At 47.7% G+C, this 23,739-nt stretch overlaps 1 long non-coding RNA gene across 1 annotated transcript; it reads right to left on the bottom strand.

Moving 5' to 3' along the window:
* Positions 1–2,001: 2,001 nt before the first annotated feature.
* On the bottom strand, positions 2,002–23,697 carry LOC116231464 (uncharacterized). The gene is made up of 2 exons (XR_004167463.2): positions 23,629–23,697; positions 2,002–2,790 (listed from the first exon to the last, which is right to left on the bottom strand). It is a non-coding gene; the product is annotated as an uncharacterized LOC116231464 (long non-coding RNA).
* Between the last annotated feature and the right edge of the window lie 42 nt (positions 23,698–23,739).

Here is a 23,739-nt window from a genome sequence, read left to right as displayed (position 1 = left end):
CCCCTCCTTTTTCCCTCCTCCGAAAAAAGCTGTCACACGACACATTCCGGCTGTTCTCCGAGCCCGAACGCGCCCCCGTCCCGCGTGCAGGGGGACACGGGGACACGGAACAGGAGCACACGAGGATTATTTCGAGGCGCGGTGCCGCAGCGCGCTCCCTCCTTCCCTTCTCATTCCAAATGCAGCTCCGTCCCGCGCTACGCGAATTCCCGCAGTGCTCAGGGCGCTGGGCAGCCTGGCCATCACCACCAGCCGCCTGCAGGGCAGCGCCGTGCTGCTGTGTGAGCCCAGCCGGCCGCGCTCCGCGCACAACGAGCTGCGCTCGGAGCTCGCCCCGCTCCCAGTACAAACACGCTCCGCTCTTACACTGCCGTTCGAGCAAAGAACGAGGGAAAGAGGGAAACGCGAGCCGTGTGAGTTTAGTGCCTACACACACAACGGCACTCTTACACGTTCAAATCCTGGCATGGAACAGCAAGGATAAACCACCGATCCCAGCCCGCACTCAGAATGAGCCACGAGCGCCAGCGGAGTCGCTGACAGGATGCTGGAGCTCCCCCGATGGACACAGCGCTGCAGGCTGAGCCGTCAGAGCACACAGCCGTGCCGGCAGCTTGTACAAATACAGCTGCTCTGCAGCCCTGCCATCAAGCGTGGCTGTTTGCTCCTGGCTGCAGGCAGGATCTGAAATAGGAGCATTACATCTCTGCATTCATTCCATTTCCAGAACACCAAGAAACATCAGTATTTGTTGTCTCAGCAAAACCAGTTGAGCAGGACAAGGGGAAATGGTTTTAAGCTGAGGGAAGGGAGATTTAGGTTGGATGTCAGGGGGAAATTCTTTACAGAGAGAGTGGTGAGGTGCTGGAACAGCTGCCCAGAGAGGCTGTGGATGCCCCGCCCCTGGAGGCGTTCAAGGCCAGATTGGATGGGGCCCTGGGCAGCCTGGTCTAGCATTAGGTGGGATGGTTGGTGGCCCTGTGTGTGGTGGGGGGTTGGAGATTCATGATCCTTGAGGTCCCTTCCAACCCTGGCAATTCTGTGAGCACTTGATAATGAAACTTGGGTGAGAGTTCTGATGAAGGTGCATGAAGTGGAACGAGATCCCAGTTGTACTTAACCAACCACCACCTCCAAAGGCATTCATGTTGTACTGCACATTGTACTGCATACAGCACTACATCCAAAATCTTCAAATCAAAATTTCTTGCTTTGCCAATGCAGCCCAGTATGAACCTCAACTCACTGCTCCTTACTGAGGGGCAGCATGCAGCTCCCTTGCTAGCACATCACTTTGATATGCTCCTCTGGCTCTGCAGGTTAAGCAGAGTTCTGCTGCCAGGATGAAGAGACACTGCTTAGTTGTTGGAAAATATCACACATGGGAAGGTTAAAGAGGGTGCTATTCACATCAGTAAACCTGGGCTCCTGAGGACTCGAGGAAAATGGGTGAAAGAAAAGGATGGCTGGGACCACTGGTGTTATGTGCTCTGCTTTAAGACACACGAGGAGTGCAGGCTTCTCACACCTATGTTACATACCTACAAGTTTGATAGCAAACCTCCCTGTCTCCTATTTGATGCAAGAGACATTCCAAGAGACAATTCTCAAAGCACTGATGCATTCAGGTATTAATTCATATTAGTTTCAGAGGATGATTCCAAAGGAAGAACAGAGCAGTAAGCTGGGAGCGCAGCTGCCCTGCTGCTACTTCTGAAATATGAAAACAAATGGGTTGTGTGAGATTTTGAATTCTGATTTTACAGCTCTTCTGGAAAGGTCAGAGATCTGCAGCACAAGGGCCCAGGAAGCAGTGGAGTCGTCAGCCCCAGAGGCGTGAAGAAGCATTAGATGTTGTACTGAGGGATGAGGCTTAGTGGAAACATTGCTGGTAGGTGGATGGCTGGACTGGATGGTCGTGGAGGTCTTTTCCAACCTTGTTGATTCAGTGATTCTGTGATTCTTTGCACTTGAGCACCAGGTATTGCTAAGCAGATACACTCCAGTTTAGCTTAGATTTTATTAATACCTCTCTTAGAGCCAAGGAGCATCACTCATTTTAATTTAAAAACCTGCTGAAACTTCAGATAAACCTGAGCATATTTCCACACATCCAAGGTTAAGAGTAGCACACCTGCAGTTGTGAAGTGAGATTAAAGAATTCTCCAAAGCAAGAGAAAAATTAAACAGCATTTCAAGCTCTTAAATGACATCTCCAAATGCCTCACTCTGGGCTACAGTTTCCTTTCACAAGAGAGCACCGCAACAACCACAGGTATTCTTTTCAGAATCTCGTATTTTGCAATGCTTATAGATAAGAAATGAGAATCTAAAGGCAAAACAAATGGCATAATTCATTACAGATATTTAAGTTTGTTTTTTTGGGGGTGGAAAAAAACCCTTCCAGGGCTTTTCTACGTGCTCCAAAAGGACCCAGAAGTGAAGCCCCTCCCCTGCTGTGCCGCTGTTTACACACTCCTGGCAATCCTGCCAGCTTACAATCACTGCAAACGCAGCCCACTCCAAACTGCCTTTGGCAGAGGCAGCGTCACATATTGCGGGCATTCAGTGATCCAGACCTCATGGTCCAACAGACGCAGTTCTGTGCCACCGCCCCCAGGGATCCCCGCTGTTGGACTCGGGGCGGCCTGAAGATCCACGACTCCTGCAGCACTCCTGGGTGCTGGGCAGCCGCAGGGCACGGAGCTGAGCAGCCCTGCCAAGCCGTGGACATCTGAAGTGCTGCGAGTTAAAATGCTGGCTGTGTCCTCTGAAGTTTTAAGGGTAAGGCTATGAAGAAAATAAACCCAATTAATGGACTGCATTTTCCAGCGCTCCACCTTGCTGTTCTCTGGTACATTCTGTATCTGCATCTGTGGGTGGAAATCTGAACAGTGTTTCTTTCTGCTAATAGCTTCACACAGCTTTGATGCCCCTAAAACATCTCTTTAGTGGTGAAAAAGAAAATTTGCAGCAAAATTTCAAAGCCTAAGACTGAGAAACCTAACACTAAAAGCCTCCATGCAACACTAACTTCCAAAGAAGGAGAACAACTGAGGATACCTGCATTGCACCCCTCAGAGCAGGAGCACAGCAGCACAGAGCAGGACAGAGATCCCAAGCACAGAGCAGGACAGAGCAGTTAAAGGCCCAGCAGATAGGGAACGCATCTCTGAATTGCAGTTGAACCTTGACAAGCTGTGATACTGAGCAATCCACGTGAACATAATGAGAAGGCAGACAGCTGCACAAGCAATACACCTACTGGCTAAATGTGACCCACCACATTTTTTAGGCTCACCAATAAGGACAGCTCATTAAAACTATATTTACTGATTCTGAACATCCACAGCACTTCTCCAGCTCCCATTTCTACTCCAAGTTTCAGGCTGCTTCCCCTCATCTAACACTGGCTGGTAAATAAACAGCAATTCTTTTCCACTGTCTCTTTCCAGATATTTGCCAGCTACATCACCACCCAACGAACAACACCTCAATTATCAGCATACATCACCCCCAGTTTTGTTACATATTGTCTCCTGCAGTCTTCCCAACGTTTTCCTCATCGAGTGGAATCACAGGATCATATGGGTTAGAAGAGACAGTAGTGACCAAATACACACTGAAGAAATGTCTTAACACATTTGTATCTATATGTGTATTTTTTGCACCATATATACATCACATTTTTTGTCTCACACACAGTTGTTCACTCTGAGCTGTAGCCTGCAGTCAGCAAAGATGAAGCTCAATTTAAGCTCAAAACGCAACTCAAGGTATGAATTAATCAAAAAGGATTTGCTTTCTACTCAGCTGAATGGGAATTCATGGAGTTCCCTGGGCAAGTTGGGAAGACGTGCGATAGGCGGCGCTCTCCTCGAGGCACTGAACATAACGATGGCAGCAGCGCATTGCAAAGGAAGCCTTCGTATTTACCTGTGACCCTTTGTGAAGGCACAGGGCAGGACAAAAGTCACAACCAGATCATTATTGCCCCATGTGTGGGTATGGGCTGTGCAGAGCTCGGGGCAGCACTGTGTGGCAGACACACAGAACAGCTGCTCATCTCCCACAGCACAGAACTGCTGACTGCCAGGGTTTTCCCCCACTACACTGTGCACACAGGTGCACAGCTTTCATTATTGCCTTGCATTGCTGTGCTGCTTTAATGGGAGCGACACCAGAAACATATGGAGAACAACATGAGGGGGCAAGGAGGGGGATGAGAGAGAGGGAGAAGTTCACTGTAAGCAGAGAAATCCTATTTATGTCTGAAACGGAGAACCTGACCAAAAGGACGGCATTGAAGAACCAATGGGACTGCCCCAGCTTACCAAGAACTGCTATTGAGAAACGTCTTCAAGGAGCAACAAAAGTGTTTGAGCACTGCTGGAAAAAAAGTGTATCGCTATCATGGCAAATAGAGGAAATACTTGGACAAGAAGTAAGGATATTCCCAGCGTAGTGATCAGTCCTTTGCACAAACAGTTACTTCCTATTTCAGAAAGGATTCAAACTCCCAAAGAAAGTTTGCATTCTCTGCATGCTGTGAGATGTGACAAACAACACATCCATGAAACACAAACAAGCATCAGGTGTCATTGTGTCACCAGCTACTTATTGTACCACCGAAGGGAACGGCGATGGCAGAGGACCAGTGCTGTTACCCAAAAAAGGGCAATGGCCACAATCCAGTTAAAGATTTGCTTACCCGTGCCCAGGATCAGGGCCCACCCAACACTCCAGAGGAGGGATCTCCAGGCAGACACTCTTCCATGAGGTTAGGGAGGGACGCAGCCAGGATCCACCCTTCCAGTCCCACAGCAGAACTGCTTCCAGCTGTGCCACCAGGGCTGTGTCCCCCCAGGCCGTGGCTCAGTAACTGCCAGACAGCCATGTACATAACAAATGAAAAATTCGGTTCCCTGCAAGGTTCTACAGCCCCTTGTTATCCTGCATTACCAAGTTGCAAATATCCTCCCCAGGGAACAGTTAGCAAGATAGAAATGGAAGAATTAAATCGGAAAATGTGAACATTCTCTCCAGAATTAACACTACAGATTTTTGTAAGCCTAGAAACTATAAATATTTTGTACTCTACACATTGCCATAAATACAAATTATTCGAATGCATTTGACTGCATACTGAAATGCTTTTATACTTCTCACGAGAAATGCAGAGCTTCCATCACTTGCAGGATCCATCCCTGCCACGCAGCACTGCGGAGCTCAGCCCACCCGCAGGACTGACAGCCAGCAGAGCTGCTCCTTCTCCCAGCACCCTTTCCCTGCACTAAGCTTTGGTCAGCCGTAAGTTCTTCACTTCCATGTTTTATAATTTCTTTGCTTTTCTTCATTAGGCCACTCATCCAACACGCCCAAGCTGCACTGCAGCACATCCCTCGTGTTCAGCTTTTCAACAGGGGGCACTGCTGTTGAAATTATAAGATTACACAGGTCTCTTGTATCAATTACACCCAGATTTTTCCTAAGAAAAATAGTGCTCAGGTAGCACCCATCAGTCTGACAGGACTGTGATTTGTTGGCCCTTTTTCTTCTCATTCAAAGATTCTTTGCCACGTTCCAAGCAAGGTGTGCTCTGGAAGAACCCAGCAGCCCGTGATGCACAGAAGCAGAGCATGGCCTCCCCTGACTGGGAATGTATGAATCTCAACTTTGTAAACTCTTCACTTTTTTTTTTTACTTTTAAAATCGTCAGTTCCAGCACCCAGCAGCTGATTCAAAGCACAATCATTTTGAAGCACATAAAGCTTCCCATGTAACAGTTTAACAGTTCCTGTGCCCTCTGCGCCCTGCAGAACTCCCATCCCAGAGCAGCAGCCACACTGCAGGCCCAGGGCTGCTGCCTCACACACCAGGATGGGGGGCTGCCCCAGGTGCACATGGCCGTGTCAGAACCACTGCATAACAACACGTGGCTCTGACAGAGTAGGGCACGGGCACTGCAAACCTCTGCTCTGCACCAGAGCCTCTGCTTGGAGGGGAAGAGATGAGAAATCAAGAGTGGTGCAATACCTGGTATAGAAGGATTGAATCAAGGCTGTACAGTCCACTCTTTTTGTTCTCACTTCATCGTTTTGCAGCTCTTAAAGTCTCTCAGTGCAGATTTGGGTATAAATAAGAGCTGTATGAACTGTGACTGAGTGAGAGCTCTCTGCAGAAGTAGTTAAAATACATTCTATATGGCAGAGGAAGCAAAAACGCAGAGCACACCCATGCAATAGTCACTACCATACCACAAGTGCCCATGTGCAGTCTGGAGTCAAAACAGCAGAGGTTTTATCATAACCAATCCAGATGTGGTGTAACCACCAAGATGAGGGCCCTGCAGGAGCCAATTTCCACGTGTAACTGAGGTCACTCCGGGATTTCCCACTCGTATGTGGCCACGACCCACTGCAGGGTATCAGACCCGCACTGGCTGCCATACGCTGACACTTACCAGTACATTACTGGGGCACCACAGCACACAGAGCAGCAGTTACAGCTCTCAGCATTGCCCACGGGCAGCACTGTGCCCCACACACTGCTGCAGGATCCAAACTGCTGCACAGCGGGGCTCAGCTGCAGTGCTGGCATATCATGGGATGGATGGAGCTTTGGGTCCAGACAAACAGCTCAGCAGGTCCCCCGGATCCGGGGGAAACAACCCACTGGATCTGATGTCCCTCTTTCCATATTCTAGAGAAAAAGCGTTCTTCGAGGCACATCCTGTCATCCTCTCTGCGTGCAGTGTGTGTGTACTGCTGCTTACATGCTGCTCCCATCCAGCACGAACAGATGGGCTCGTGGGAGGAGCACAACACTCCTGCATGTTACAGAAGGTTCCCAAACTTCATCTGCGTGCCCACAGATTCTAAATATTAAGTCCATGGGATTATTTGTCTTTAAATACACCGCTATCTCAGCTAACATTAAACATAGCACAATAAAGTCACAGAGCTGCTCCAGGCCATACTTGAGATTTGTTCTGCCATTCCAATCCCTCCTGTGGGAATTAAGTGGAACAGAATGCAACCCCACATTTTTATGCATAGAAAAACCAGCAGAAAAAAAAAGCTTTTGATTTGCTATTTTGAAGAACACCAAAAAACCCTCAAAACTCTGTAGGCTGCGTACTACCAAAGGGTGCTAAAAAGCCAAATAACTGATGCTTCAAGTATATTCCTCCTTTATTTTGAAAGGAAGCATACAAGAAATGTGCAGAGGAACCCAGAAAAACACAGGGATGGTCCACGCTGCAACGAAAGCAATACAGCACTGCAGGAACCACCACCTGCACAGCCAAACTGCCAGCGCCCAGCGAACCTCAGGGCAGCACCATGAGCTCCAGGTTGCTGCTGCTGAGCTGCGATTGCCGAGAGCAGCACAGCCCATCCCACGCTGACCAAACAGAGACAGCCAACACTCACCAGTACACAGCGTTCAAAAGGAGAAGCAGAAGAGCCCCATTTGGGTCATGGCTGCACACACATGGCGCTGGCACAGAGCTGGGACTGAACACAGCCGCATGCAGCCAGATGGCTCTGTGGGAGCTGAGGGCTTCTACTTCCTCAACCTTACAGAAAAAGGACACATGTATACAGACACACATCGGCAGTTTGATAACTGCTGCATGCTCAGAAGTTAGTTAATCTCCCAATTGTAAAGAGAACTCGTGAGGAAGAGTCCGCACTGGACTGAGCAGCTCTGAGCACTGTGCCTCCAGGAGTGCTCACAGCCTGCAGGCAGCTTGCTTTCATTGCACCGAAGCGTTTCCATATATTCCAGCCCTGATATCAATTTGTCAGCAAAATGCTTCTGGTGCCCACGGAAGGCATAATTCTGAATATGCAAGAACATTAATTTTCAATTAAAATTAATGAAAAATGCTGTTTTATTCTCACTCCTGGTCTTCCTCCTATTTTGATTCTACAAATTGTTCTGCAGTTGGTGGAATACCAAATCAATACCTGCTCTCACATAACGCTAAGATGTGGTAACATCTGAAGGTAAATATGGTAATTAAGAAGCAGTACTGCGATATAATTGATTTCTAAACAAAAGTTACAAATAGAGATAAAGAAAACAAGTAATCATGTAACCACGTGAAGTTCTGAGAACACAGATGGCTCCTCACAACGGCACCATCCGTGGCACTAAGGTAAATGCAAAACCACAGCCGTTATCCTTACAGCAGCATTTTCACTTTGTTTGCATGGCATTTTGATACTTTTACATTTCACCACATTGCTGAGCATTTCAATGGTTCATTCACACTCCGAATTTCTGCGTTCCCTTTAACGACAGCACATCTCAGCACCCCTTACTCCACTCTGATACCAGTGGCATTCACAATAATTAGGTTTCCTTACAGCAAAGGTAGCATTATGACAAGTATTCCCATTATTAATGGCCCATGGAATCTGACCACAAATACTGCAAATGATGCTGCATCTTTTCCTCTCTGCTGACAGCTTTTAAATTTCACCCTCCTAACATAAACTTACAGCTGCAATAGTGAGGGAAAAGATGGGAAAATGTGATCTGGAGCCAAAAAGCAAACCGTGCTCATCTGGGAGGAACGGGAGTCCAACAACAGGAACACACTGAAGCCTCCAGAGTTTTCTGTATGTGGACAAAACAGCAGTGTGTAAAAGCCTCTTATGGAGGGCAGAATATGTTCCCACAACTCAGTGTTTAGAGAGTGCTGTGCAGGGCTGGCAGCAATGCCCCCCCCCCCCCCATGACACACAGGCAGAACTTCCCCATGTGTTCCCATGCTCCGTTTGCCTCCTGCCGAGGATCTGCCCACCCCAAGGGAAGAACAGAGCTCCACAGCCGGCCCAAAAGCCTGCTGCTCTGCTTTTTGTTGGTAACTCAAGTCCTTCCTTTCCATTTCTCCCCCCCCCCAGTTTTCTGCTAATTGCACACCTGGTTTCCTTAACATTTCTGCTATCCTATAACCCTGGAGGTTGGTGACCCTGCCTGCAGCAGGGCTTGGAACCTGACGATCCCTGGGTCCCCTCCGACCCGAGGCATCTGTGATTCTGATTCTATATCCCTTATAAAAGGCCAATCCCTCTGCCCACTTACCCCACAGTGCTCAAGAAGCACCAGCACACACAAACCATCACTCAACCCAGTGCCACCATGCAGCCCTTCTTGTGCTCCTTCCCTGCTGAAGGCCAGCTTCTGCTGAACACACCATCACATCACACACCATTAAGGCCTCCTCTTGTTGCACAGAGCACAGCTGCCTCTCATCCACTCTGGAGCTTAGGGTCACTGCTGGCTGTGGTGGCCCAGCACTGACCCACATCGCTGTGCTGCTCCATCAGATGGGGGCAGGAAGAAGCTCCTTACTGAGAGAGCCAACAAGGGAAGCATTCTGTGCTCGCACTTTTCCCCACAACAGATTACACATTACACCAGATGGGATCTCCAATGTACCTGAAGCAGCTGGCTCTGCAGGGAGCAGCTTGCCTTTCCTGGATGCACAAAGAAAGCAGAGGATGGATTTCAATCCCTTCTGTACAATATCTTTAGGCAGAAATTCAATGGACAGTGCCTCCAACTCAGGGCTGGCAGTGCAGTCAGTCTTCCTGCAAAAGCACTGCCATCAGTAACACTCTGGGGGATGCAGGAGGCTTCAGACGTGCCTGGCAGCTGAGTCAGAGGGATGAGTGGTACTTCCTGCCTTTACCATGACTTCTGTTAATAATTACTATTACTAATAATTACCATTATCAGATGGGCAGATACCATACAGTGCCTTATTATTTGTGCAAATCTATTTTTCTTCAGCTTGCTGTTTTTAGAGATACAAATTATTGTTACTTATCTATACACTGAGTGCTAGCAATGCTGTGATAGGGAAGGTCACTACCTGTACAGTTTCTTGTGTGTTATCTTCTCTTTTCAAAAATTGAGCTATTCAAGAAAACACACCAGACCAGACTGAGGTGCACGACAAAGTTTGCTTTCTCCTTGAAAGTGACTCCTATCAACTTTAATGCTCCAGACCTTCTCTGCATTATCTGAGTCTTCCATGTGGAAGAAGTCCAAACTCAATTCCAGTCTGCATCAGATGCATACAGAACCAACCAACCAGAGTTATCGTTTCACACACTTTTACATCCATCTCAGAGCTGCTGTGTCTTCCAACAGGAACCTCCACCTCGTCTCAGAATGGCAGTGCCCCTTCCAGCAGAGCCAGGAACACAGCATGTGTTCAGGACGTGCTGCGTCCCTCCATGGCTGCACACACTTTGTGCTTCAGTTTCAAGGATGTTTCACATGAATCTGTGCAAGTCAGATTGCTGCTCTTGCTGGGGCTGTTTGCAGCTGCTGCTTCTACCTGTTTTGCCCTTGCACTCTCCAGCTGCTGAGCACCTTTGTGATCTCATGTTTTTTTTCCTCCCCCTTTTTAAAGTACTTATTTTCTCCAAGCTGAAGCCCTCCCTTGTCAAACAGAAACTGTCTCACAGCAGCTCAGCTAATGGGTACCACTGCTCTGCCCCTGTTCTTGTGCTTCCACTCAAATGAATGGAACCTATGATATGGGCAGCCCAATATATATATATACACTTTTTTTTTTTTTTTTTTACAGAAATTTGTTTTCAAGTTTTCCTTCTAACATTCTGATTTTCCACATTGGAAGTCACTGGGTCCATTTGCCTCCCTCTCCCAGTCCCACACCAGCTGCTCTTGCCCAAGGAAACAAAGAGCCTCTAGACCTCAAGCAGAAGAGTGACCAGTCTTCACCCTCCGAAGGCAGCTGCAGGCTCCTGCTGCTCTCACACACCAAAGTAAATGCTCAGTAAGTTACTCCTGTGTATCATACAAGACATCTGCAGCCCCAATGCTCATCCCCTGCCTGCTGGGCCGTGCACAGAACACACAAGGCGTATTGCACAGCACGTACTTGTAAGGACACACACTGGGTGACGCACAGATGACGACTGATGGTGTCATCTTCCTGTTCATGCTTTGGTTCTGCCCAGTGAAACAGGAACAAAGCACAAAATAAGCAACAGTGTCAGAAAACAGATTTTCTGTCTTTCCCAGTAACTGCTTCAAAAAGTAAAAATAATTTTTTTTCCCTCCTCATAACTACATTTCCAGAATTTAATAATGCCTTCAGTTGGCTAAAAAAAAAAGCCTGAACTTACTGATCTGGGTGGAACTATCAGAGTTGAGATCTGTTCCATCTCTCAAAACAAACGTTAGAAGTCTCTAACAGAAAGGTGGTACACTTTGTTGTGGCATTTACTTCCAATTGATGTGTTCTGGGCTACTTGGCTATTCGGGAAGCAGACGCCCAGCTGCTCGGTCAGAGATGCCCTCACATCGCCCCGCTGGTGCAGCGCTGCCTCACCTCCCGCACAGCGACTGCTCCGAGGTCTGTGCGCTGCTCTGCTCCGTGCCTCGCGGTACAGAACAGCATCTTTGCTCTTGTAGGATGTTTTTGTAAAACCTGACTTGCAGAAATACCAAATACGTTACTAATGGCACAGCTATTTGGTTTTAAATTACCAGCAATTAAAGCTGAAAGGAATGTTACAAAACAAATCTTGCACTGTGATTAGCAGCTTCCTTGCATTAGTTCTTCAGAAACGTCAGTTACAGCAATATTGACAGAGAGCACTTAAAAAGACAAAATAAAAACCAGCATGCAAGGGAAGGAAATGAGAGCTAACGTAGGCAGGGGGGTTCTCCAGGAGCAGCAGAGCTCCACGAGGTTCATCCAGCACCACCAAGGCTGTGAAGCACCGGAATAGGCTCCCTGGGAGTGGTTGAGTCACCATCCCTGGCTGTGTTTAACAACCATTGGGATGTGGTGCTCAGGGCCGTGATTTAGCAGAGGGCTGTTAGAGTTAGGGGTAGCATGGTTGGGTTGTGGTTGGACTCGATGATCTTTAAGGTCTTTTCCAACCTGAGTGATCCTATGATGGTCTGAGCACAGCAAGGAGATGGTGCCCACACTGCAGCAACGTGGCACTCAGTGAGGCATCCCAGCACACTGCAAACTCATTACAATCTCACCGACCTACAGAGCAAATGCACCTGAAACTTCCATCTCTTCTACGGCGTTCCGACTTTTGCCATCGCTGATCTGTTTCTAACTGGTAACTCACCAATAGCGTAGGGAAAAATGAGTTTTGCCACAACATTTACTCAAGGTAAATTCAACTCAAATCTAGAAAAAAAAAAAGAACCATGAACTTTTTTTCTGTCAGACTGTACACAGAACTGAAATTCTCAAGTTCCAGCAAGAATTGTTACCCTGAAGTGTGCTGAAGGCCAACTCAAACTGGAAGCCAGTGAAAGCCAGAACTGCCTCAGCCTTCGTTTTGAAGCAGCACAGAAATTGAGGTGATTCAGACACCAAACCACAACGAGGCCAATGAAAACAACACAGCACATGTGCACCACGTTCTGGCTGCAGAACAGACTGTGCTCTCCTGTCCCTTCAGGGATGAGTGCAGAATCACCCCCTGGGGACTGGATGCGAGGATCTTAGAGCTCCTTCCCAACCTTGGTAATTCTATGATTCCATGACTCAAACTGCCCAAGTCTCATGGATGGAGGAAAGTCCTGGAGAAGGCATGGAGAGCAATGACCCACAATCACAGAGCAGTGGGAACAGCACAGGCAGACAAATGGACCTGAAAAAACATGTGTACAGGCATAGAGGAAGAATTAATTGACTACAACCTACAAACAACAGACTGGCAGCATTGGAGTAACAAAAATGCATCACATCAAACATGCACATCTCCTCCAGAGTCTCACTGCACTGTTGTGCCATTAGTGCTTGTGGGCTCATGAAGAAATATGCCCACAGAGCCCAAATCCAAGCACCTTTCTCAAGCCATTGAGCATTCCCAACACACCACACAGCCACGCTGATGGTTTTCCATGTGGCATTGATGGCTCCATTTTACCAAGTTTGCTAAGAAAGCTACAATTACCCACATTCACAGTCATGATCCACAAATTAGAAGATTACTTCCAGTAATCATAAGATGTATTGCAGAAACAGAAAAGCTACCTTATCAGCAGGAAGGATTCGCTCTGAAAATGCACCTTTTAAAAAACTATTTGGAATACAATTATGTTTAAAATAGTCTCGTATGAAGAAACAATCTATTTTTAAACAGATGATCAAAATGAATCATGTAGATGACTTCAGTACTGGAGGAACGAAGCCTCTCTTATCGTGCTGACAAACACCGAAGCTGAACATGACTCGGTGCAGCGTGGAAGCCACCCATGCTGCACAGTGACCACTGGTTCAGCACAGCATGGCAGCGTGCTCTGGCAGCTCACACAGCCAGGAGGACAGCAGGGCTGCCCTCAACCCCTCAGCATCCTTTTCAAAACCGTCTGGTTAAAGTTCATCCATCTGCTGAGATCCTTCATCATGCCCAAGCATTCCTAAATTACTCTAAAGAATGTTGAGGCAGAAGCAATAGTTACCACGCTCCTATATGTTGACTTCCCACCCCTCCCATTGAGCTGGGCTTAAAAAAAATATAAGTATCATCACCCCCATTTCACGGCAGGGGAAGCAAGGCAGGGCAGCCCAGTGGCTTACACAATTCAGTACCTCCCTGACTCCTCCAGTGAGCCGCTGGCAGCCCTGGGAAGGGAAGGCACACATGCTGGGTGTCCCAGCCCACAGCACAGCCCGGCTGGGCCACTGACATCTGAGATCACCTGGTGGAACATATTGTCAGCCAAGATTTCTTTTTCTTACCCCCTCAGACCATTACATTCAGAACTTCTGGTTCCCATGGTTCCCCACCAGGTACACAGACTCAGCAAACTGGGACAAACAGCCATGGGTAAACAACAGAACTGTTCTGTTGTCATTTAGATTTTTGCTCCCCTTCCAACAATTCTTCATTTGTAGAACATAAAAAGTTTGATAAATGAAGGCAAACATGGCTGTATCTGGAATGAACATGCAGAGAAACACACAAGAAGCAAAGACAGCAGCTGAGATGGAGTTATCCTGCATCAGCCTCCAAACACATCTCAGTTTATATTACGTTTTGTTGGTGTTTGTGATACAAGCAACATAAACCCAGTGTTCAACCTACTGAAAAAAAAAGACAACAAAAGCACTGAACGGACACTGCAGGATGGCAGCTAATGTGTGCTGAAGCTGTCAGCATTGCTCCTACTGTTTCTTGCTATAGATGGTTAGGATGGCAAGCATACGGACAAGAGAGCAGTAGGGAAGGGTAGGAGGAAGGAGTGGGCTGGGAATAGCTCATGAAACATGACTTTGTAAGAAAGAAAAGCTGTCCTGTCAAAACAGAGTGTTTTGTAAAACTACACCAGGCTTTGACAACCACTTGCTATGTCACAGGCACAATTCCCACACCTCTCTTCCAGCTTTCTGGGTGACCCCAAGGACTTCACAGCATGGAAACACTGCCTGGGGTATGCAGAGGACCCGGGGGTTCTGACAGGGACAGCTGCACAGCGGGGAATGCGAAGCCTTCAATAAGTGATGAAGGCAACCCGCCGCCCTTCGTGAGGTTCACATCACTGTGCACCTCATCTCGTGCTGTCCACTATGCAAGGAGTCTGAAGCAGCTCAGCTGCTGCGGAGCTGGTTCTGCACATCACATCTCTACCTGCTATAAATACCACACTGCAGGTGGCAGTGCCACGGACACACAGCCTGTGCCAAGGGGCTGACGGATCACCCAAAGCAACGCAGACAGCAGGACAGCATCGCCCAGCTGCACTCAGACCCCTGTGACTGAGACACACTGGAGAGGATACAGGCAAGCAATTAAGGCAAATGCTGCCGAATGCTGTGCAAGCAGAGCTGGCAGAACAGAGCAGCACGGCTTGGGCCACTCCTACACAGCCAGGGCACTGCTCACTAATGAGGATATACACAGCTCTGCAGAGCCTGCCTGCAGCCAGCCTGTGAGTGCCTCCAGCCATCTGTCACCGTGCTGCTGCCCAACAGAGCCTGTCCTGAAAAGCCTGCAGTGCTCTTTTCCTATTGCTGTGGCTTCAGCAAAACCTCCAACGCAGCAGGCGAGCTGGCATCCTTTTCTTGGTACCTATCATCCACGCAGCCAGCAGGAATGGAAGAAAGGGATGCATGTTGTATAACGGAGGAATTCCATGCGCCTCGATATCAATGTGAGAAACCTATAATAATCAGAAGTATTACAGTAGCAAAGAGCCCTAATCTAGGATCTGTTCAGAACACAGTACCACACGAAACAAGTTCTACTGCAGAAGGCAACAGTGATCAGCACATGGGCTGCGACCACAGAGCACACAGCTCACAACAGCCAGAGGGGCTTTCCTAGCAGCTACTGTAAATAAGAAAGCTTTGTTAGATTACAGAAAAGGTTGCAGTGCTTGGGAACTTTCCTGGGCCTTAGGATAACATTGTGTCACTGAAGAGTCCCAGCAGCCCCTGATGTGTCTGCCCAGCCCTGCCTCCCCCAAGCAGCCCACGCACGTGGCCCAGACTCACCAGGGCTTCACACATCCTCCCAAGAGGGTCCTGCGTGCTGCTGCTTTGCTCAGGACAGAGGCTGCAGTTCTGTAGGAACAGGTCACTCTGCACCATTTGGGAACATATCTAGGAACATTTTGAGGCTAGCAGCACAGATGCCATCTCAGAGACAGACAGGACGCTGCATGCAGAGGGTACTGGAAAGTCTAGATTAATGTATTGGGGTCCAACAAAGCAGCCAGCACAGTCTACCTGAAGCAGCTGCAAGCAGCACTCCAACTGTGCCTGGCAGCACACATCCGAGCAGCAGCTGCGCAGGAGGCAGCAGGACTGCCTGCATGGCCAGCATCAGTCCAAGAGGTTTGGTTTGGTGAGATCCCAGCCTGGGGAGCAGTTTTGGAGCTGAGCCTCCCATCGCTGTAGCAAAGAGTCTTAAAGCTCAGACGACTTCAAAAAGGGCCAGGGAAACCAAAACAGAATGCAGCCCTTACACTGTGAGCACAGGCAGCCCAAGGAGTCCCATACGGCCCCAGTGCTTGCAGAGGATGGGTGAGGGATAAGGACCCCTCCCCAGAGCCCCCCTCCCACCCCCACCTCCAGCACATGCAGGTCAGCCCTGGGTGCTGCAGGAGCCCACGCCGCGCTCAGTTTCCCCAGAGAGGTTTGGTTTGGAAATACCTGCAGTTCCAAAGCAGTGCAAAGAGGCACTAATTGTAAGCTACAAACTTAACGACATCGTTAAGCACAAGAGGCTGCTGCAGAAGCTCTCAGCTCTAATGCTCAGAGCCTGTCAGATGCCCCCAGATGGATGAGGCTCAGACTGGGATGGATGCATCTCTGAGTAAGGCTGGGGCGAAACAACATCAGACATTTGTGACTGAAACGCTGCAGACATCAGATTAAGCTTCTCCCCTCTCAGTGAAGCAACAATTACACACACTTACAAAAGTAATTTCCTCCGCACCCCCATAGCATATGTTTGTGGTAAATTGAGAACGTTCTCCAGATAAACACCAAAGAGAACTCTAACTACAGAGCTGAGCATCGGTGCTATTTGCAAAACAGAAGTGAGCGCTTACAAATCCTGCTGGCAGCTCTTTTATAGGATTCCTTTCTAAAAATCAGAGTTTCCAATGCCTTTGTGATAAAACAAAATAGTAGCAACAGTACAGCACAGTTTATGTAATAGAAAGAAGAAGATTTTTCCTCCTTAATCTTTTCCTTGCTTTTGTTTCCTATCACACACGCAGAAAGCAACCCAGAAAGCTGAATGCTTTTCCTCTGCAAACACCAATGTTCAGAGGTGAGACACCCCAAAGCTCTGTGTGACCATCCGAAGCTTGCATGTATGCCCATGAATTAATACTCACTCCTCCAGCACTGAGCAATTGATCTTTCTTTGCAAAGCAATCACTTTAAACTCTGACACTGACTACTCCCATTATAAACTCATCATTTGAAGCTGTTCACAATTCTGCAGAGCTGTGGCTGTTTGGGCTGTTGAGCACATTCCCCAGTCTCAGTTTGAGCTGAACTTGTTCTGCCATTTTCAACAATGAGATTAGAAAGAAAGACGCGATTTGTGCTTGGGGGGAAAAAGCAAATTGACCACGTTTTATTTTGCTTCTGGAAGCTCTCGCATTCCTATTCTTGGAGGCAGCCTCAAAGCATGAGGTGGGTCAGGCATTCACCTTGCACACTGTTTTTGGCATTTATGTCTCATAAGGGATACTTTGGGGTAGCTCTGGAAGCCTGCTAGCATTCAGACAAACCCTAAGCTCTTGGAAAACCATCAGCCTGCCTGAGCTGAGAAAACAACAGGCACCTCACAGCCAGTCTGCAGTGCTGCACGGCTCTGAGCTGCACTGTGCTGAGGATACAGGAGCTGCCAAACACAGAGAGATGTTCCCCCTCACAGCACACAGCTGCTGGCACCAAGGCAGCTATGGAGACTGCACAAGAACCCCTGCTTTAGTAATGCCTTCATCTGATTGCTTCATTTCCCCATTTTAACACCCACCAAAACACCAGAACAAGTGACTCTACATGGACAAGGCACTGCCCAGCCACAGGTGAGGCCTTATTGCAGTTGATGCGTTTTCATTTAGCAGTGCTACAATTTGACTTGCTTGCTGTTAACGTTCAACAAAACAAACAGGAGCAGCGCTGTTGGTCTGTAGTATTTCTTTACCTCTAAGAAGAAGAGAACAGCAGCATTTTGGCAGCTGCTCAGCAGCCGACCAACGTTTGTGGCAATGCTCGAAGGCATTTCAGTTCACTCAGAAACATAACAGCACATTCACTTCCATACTGCAAAACAAAATATTCAATCCAACTTAAAACAGAAGTGGATGCAAACAGGGATCCCACACTCTCAAGTCTCGCTTCCTTAATTTAGGCTTCTCTGTGCACTGGGTAAAAATACAGCACACCCAGCACAAAGTGAGGATGAGTGAAATCCCAGCAGCACTGAGGAGTCGCAGTGCCGTATTTCTGATGGGCATTTCCTAAACCTGAGCTGTGGCTCAAAGCCCACAGGAAAACACAGAGCGGATGGAAGTGCATCACACGCTGGGACTGAGGGCTGATGTGTTTTTCAGGAAAGTGCAGAGAACGCCTTCACCTCAACTCTGCAGCCAAGGTACAGCTGTACCACACAATGACCACAGGGTGCACAAACTGCACATCAATCCCTCTAATTTAAAACTAATTTGTGAAAACTACTTAAAAACTGAAAGGCATTTTCCAGCTCTCTTTAGAGGCATAACCTTGATTTACTGCATTTCTCCAACCAAGAGCCGAACATATAATTACCCACTCACAGGTGGCCTTAAAACACCTCACACCCCTCATTCCAATCACACCACAAATTTACTGTCAATGCTGCACAGCTCTGTGGCATACACTCTTCGAGGTTCATCTCCTCTTGTGACTGCTCTTCACAGAAAGGCTTCCTCCTGGCCCAGAAGCACACGCACATTCCTCTGTCAGCCTCTCCTCCTCACAGCACCCATCAGCTCTTCATTAGCACTAATTAGTAGCAGCTGTGTTCTGTGCTCCTCCACTCCCGCAGTGAGAAGCGAGGAAGCGTCCCAGGACACGGCAGGGCGCAGTGACTGTGGGTGAGCACACAGCCCTGCAGCGCTGACAGCAGCGCCTCCGCGCCCACCGACCACCAGAACCACATTAACAGCTGCGGGTCTTTGAACTGCCCCTCCTTTTCAGTCATGAGGTTTGCAACTATGGGCCTGTTTGCACCTCCTCTACAACACAGCCAGCTGCGTTCCCTAAGTTCTGCATCATTTTCACACTGGGAAAACGCCAACAGGACTTACGCTGCTAAGTCAACAGCCTGCAGGTTCACTACTGCGGAGTATTCATTGGAATTGTCAGTTCATCCGAGTTTTAATGAAAACAAATGCTTACATAGCGTTCCCCTGCAGGGACACCACTGCCAAACAAAGCCCTCAGCAAGTCAGACTGTTACCATGAGAGCGCAGCAAAGCAAACAGAAGAAAAATAGGATTTATATTCAATTATTTGTGCGAGCAGTGTTGTTACCTGCAGCATGCAGCCCCGGGGGGAGCAGCTCTCATCTCAGGGCTTTGGAGATGCAGCTGCTTCTGAAACAAACCCTTGGAGTAACGGACATGGCAGCTCCCTCCAGGTGGAAGGGCTAACAGGAAAAACCACCATCGCATCCAGGAACAGAGGAGCTGCTCCTTGCTAAGCAAACTGTGCAGTGTGATAAGCAAAAACTCCTCTCCTCTGAAAAAAGCAAACCCACACAGCTACACACAACAAGGAACACCCAGCTCCAAATAATCACATCTTAAGACTCCTCTTTAAAGCCAGGATTCAGGGTTGTGGCTGAGAACCTGCAGTCTTTCTGTTCATCACACAGCAGTGCCTCCCCACCGCGCCCCCCGCAGCTACAAAGAGCGGTGCCAGGTCAGACTGCCGGCGTGAGGCGTTACTGCGATTTCACACGCCGTGTTTCACCTTGTAAGGTGATGCCATGAGAGAAATAAGTGACGGCTGAGCTTCAGAGAGGTGTTCCCCTCTGCCCAGTTACCTGTTCAGACTGCTACGCTCCTGCATTACTCACATTTTACTTTGAGTTCAGATAAGCTGGTAAACAAACTTTTTTTCCCCTTCATTTTTCTAAAATAAGAACCACTGAACAACATTTGAAAAGCCCATTTTCTGCAACTTCCTCCAGCACATAAAAGAAACGTTAAGTTCTAATGGTAAATCTTACCAGCACAGCTCTGACAGAAACACTGGATTGACCCAAATACAGAGAGAAAGGGGCAGAGAAAAAAGTCATTAAGAAGGTGAAAGGCTGAATTGCTCACAGCACCAGAAATCAAACACGTTGTGTGTTCTTTTAAGGGATATTCTCAAAACAAAAAGCCTCCTTCTCAGTAAGGAAGGCACGGGAATGTTAAGAAGCACAGTAACACTTCAGCACCTCCAGTGTTACAGATGTGGGCTTTTAAGAGCAGTGTCACAGCTGATGAAATGAAACTCCAATCTCTTGAAATCGGTGAGGGAAAAAAAACATGCAAAGTAAGCACAGACAGGAGAAGACAAACTGTTCTGGAGCAGTTGCTCTGCCTCTTGCAAATCTCTCCCTGCCTTTCTGCAAGCCGCTCCTCACACCCATCCAGGTGGAACAGCCACGCTATCCTCATTTCTCTAAGGCTGCAGCATGACGACTAAGTAGCATCTCATGCTTGGCCTATTGGGTAGCCATGTCATCTTTGATTTTCTAAGCTATTTTCTACAATCATGCGCCTTGAAGTGCAGTTTATCTACTTATGGTTCAGACTTGAATCAGATTTCCTCAGTAAGAGGACAGGAGTGCAGCTCATCGCCTGCTCTGCAGCTCTCACACCACCCTGCCCCAGCTGCTATCATCACACAGCACTGAGGGCCACAGGTGCTGAGCACAGCACTGACAGCAGCAGTGCTGCACTGCCTGAGGTTTGCCTCCCACTCCCTCCATATGAGCAGAGCCTCCTCCCAGCCGACCTCTTTTGCTTATGGAAATCATCACATCCACTGGCTGGTAACAGGCTGCAGGAACAGACAGGCATGCATGCAGTACGACCAGAACTTCCACTGCTTAAATGCTCAGCTCTTAGTAAAACATAAAATACAAAAAGACAACAGGAAGAGAAAAATATGAAAAGGAACAACAACAATTTGGTGCTTTTGAGAACAGTCTGTTCCTGATAACCTCTTTGGTCACCCCGCCTGCACATTTCTCCCTTTAGAGGAGCACTCACAGGCAGAGATGACTGCAAGAATAACCTACCTTACAAGTCAGCTTTTTATTAAGGGTCCTCATTTCAAAAACAAAGACCAGGGTGTGTGAGAAGGCAGACTTCTCTCCCGGTTTTCCCTTCCTATACTGGACCACTACAGAGCAGTTTGTGTGCCTTTCTTTCTTCCCCAGGATGATTAATACCCATTACTGAATGCACACGTCCATGAAATCACTGCAATTGAGTTGCTGTGGTTGGCAATCTGCACTGCCACTCCTGCTCTGAAGTGCAGCTGCCCACTGAGGGCTGAACACCCTTCCCTGCATGTTACTGTGCTGGCTGTGAACAGTGGCACAAGGCACGTGTGCCCAAGGAACAGGAAGGGAACCCCATTTCCAGTTTCAGAAATAGAACACACAAACAGATCTGCTGCAGAAACAGTGCACCTCCAGCACCTTTGCACTGCAGGCAAGGACAAATACTGCACTCTGAGAGAAAAAAGAAGGGCAACATTTGGCTTTTCTGGAACTGATTTTGCACCATTGTAAATAACTGTACATGGGCAATTGTGATCCAGCATTCTCTGGTTCATAAATAGGGAAACTGATCCAAGACAGCGAGCATTTTATTTCACATTTCTTCTGGTACAGAGGAGACGACAACAATAGAGCTATGTCTGAATTATTCAGGAGCACAAGGAGAGTTAGAATGCAAAATAAATTAGAATTTATTTGCAATGGTGTTAACAGAACGAAAATTGAAAAGGTTATGTAACACCCTGCATGTCCACAGACTGAATATGAATGCCACTTCTGCAATAGAAGTGAGCACCTGGGGCAGCTCTGCCCAAAGGAGAGACCACCACTGCAGCACAGAGCCTATAGAACAACACTGTGTTTAATGGCAGCAGTGTTGTTTTCCTCCCCTTTCCCTTCCACAAATTCTCCAAAGTGAATGTTCACATCTCATTTCCCCTTTAACCATCTCCTTTTCATCATTTAGATGTTGTCAGATGGGATTTAAGAGCATAAGCAAAACTACTGGTTACCAAACTGGAACATCATGAAAAATTCAGACAAATGAAAACATTCTCTGCCACAGCCAAACACCATGAATTGTGACCTGGATTCTCTGCTGCATCATGAAACCCTGGGAGAACCTTTTTAAACTTCTCCTATCCATGGCATGGCCTGTAGTGGTCACAGCTCAAAACAAGCTGGATCAATGGACTGAGGCCAGTGGGAAGAGTTTTAACAAGACGAGTGCCGGGTCCTGTGCTTCAGTTACAACAACCCTGTGCATTGCTGCAGGCCTGGGTGACCTCAGAGGTCCTTTCCAACCTTAATTATTCTATGATCCTGTGATGTGCCAGCACGGCACAACAGCTCCAAATACCTGGTTTGCTATTTAGAGCCAGAATATCCTACCTCAAATCAAAGCGAGAGCCAAAATCCAGTGGACATAAACACCTGGGAAGGGCTGCCTGATTCAGTGCATACACACCTCACCCAGTTCTCTGCTCAGGATAGCACTCCTCCTGAGAATTTCAATTATTGCTCAGATAAAATGGAGTTAAGGCACAGAGCTGGGCAGTGCTCAGGCAGAGCCCCACATCAGAGCCAAGGGCTGCTTTGGGGGCAGCAGTGCAGGAGCAGGCAGTGCCTGGAGAAACACCTGTGTGACCGTGGGTGGCATTGAGCATCCGATGCTCATCTCTTTGGAAAGCAACACTAAAACTCCAATTTCCTTAGCTACGCAGGGGATAGGCCTCATGGGCAGGCAGATCTTGTCTTGAGGGTAACAACTAGATGGAAAACTCCTTGGGATTCCAAGGCACACACCAGGACGTGTTTGGAGCACTGTGGTTAGCTGCTTGGAAAGCAGTTTGTCTCTGATTTGAAGTGTCCTCATGAAGGTAAAACTCATTACTACACTTATAATGAAGCAAAAACAGCTATTAAAAACAACAACAACACTGCAGCACCACCAGTTCCTCAGGTAAAGAAACCAAGGAAGGTGGTGGCATGAAGCTCCCTCCTACACGCAGTCAAGTCCTTATCTCCCTCTCCTCTCCTGCAATAGCAGATCTTGCAGACCTCACAGACCGTAAATGCAGACTATGGGTTTGGTTGCCCAAACATTAGTGCAGAGGGAGAAGTGACACAGGATGGAAGGCAGAGCACAGCCATAGAGCAGCACCTCCGTGCTTCTCCTACAGATTGTAACAGGAAGAGGAACAGAAGAGTGAAAACCCATCCTCAGACACTTACAATATATTTAAAAACTAAAGTCATCCCTCAGCAAAGAAAAATCACTGTTTGTGTAAGCATGCTCTCCCCTTTTTATCTCAGAACTGTTCTTCTTAATTTTGCACACACAGACTCCTTAAGAACTATTCTTTGCTTTTAGAAAACCATTCTTAAGTTACACTCTTCAGTTTTGAGCCTTGTACAACTCTCAGAGTTTTAAATAACAAGTAACTCGTAGCACATCTACCATAAGGTACCCAAGATGCCATAAAAGAAAACAGCACAAGTCTTAAATTAAAAGCTGTGAAGTCAGGTCATGGACATGCAGAGCATCCTCAAGAGATAACAGGTGGAACTGACAGCTGTGTCCTCGCTGTGCCTTCAACTGGGAGGGTCGTGTGCTGTGTATGGAACAGCTGACACTTCAACACTGCTTATTTTCCTAATTTAATTTAAATTCCTGCATTGCACTCTGAAATACTATAACACAATAGAAAATACAGCAACAATAGCAGACTGGTAAAGTCCAAGGCTACAGCAAAGAACAACAAGCTGAAATGCAACAACTGAGAGCGCAAAAACAAAGGAAAAAAAACTTGGTTACCTTTGGAAAACCGCAGGCAGGGATCTCCAGCAAGGTACCCACACAGCCACTGCCAGCCCTTAAATGAGGTCTGGAAGGGGTGGATCCTGGCTCCAGCCCTTCAGGTCACTC

This window comes from Phasianus colchicus, chromosome 8 (genome assembly GCF_987193195.1).
Source record: "Phasianus colchicus chromosome 8, bPhaCol1.hap1.1, whole genome shotgun sequence".
NCBI classification, from domain to species: Eukaryota; Metazoa; Chordata; class Aves; order Galliformes; family Phasianidae; genus Phasianus; species Phasianus colchicus.
This window is presented reverse-complemented; position numbering and strand designations above follow the sequence as displayed.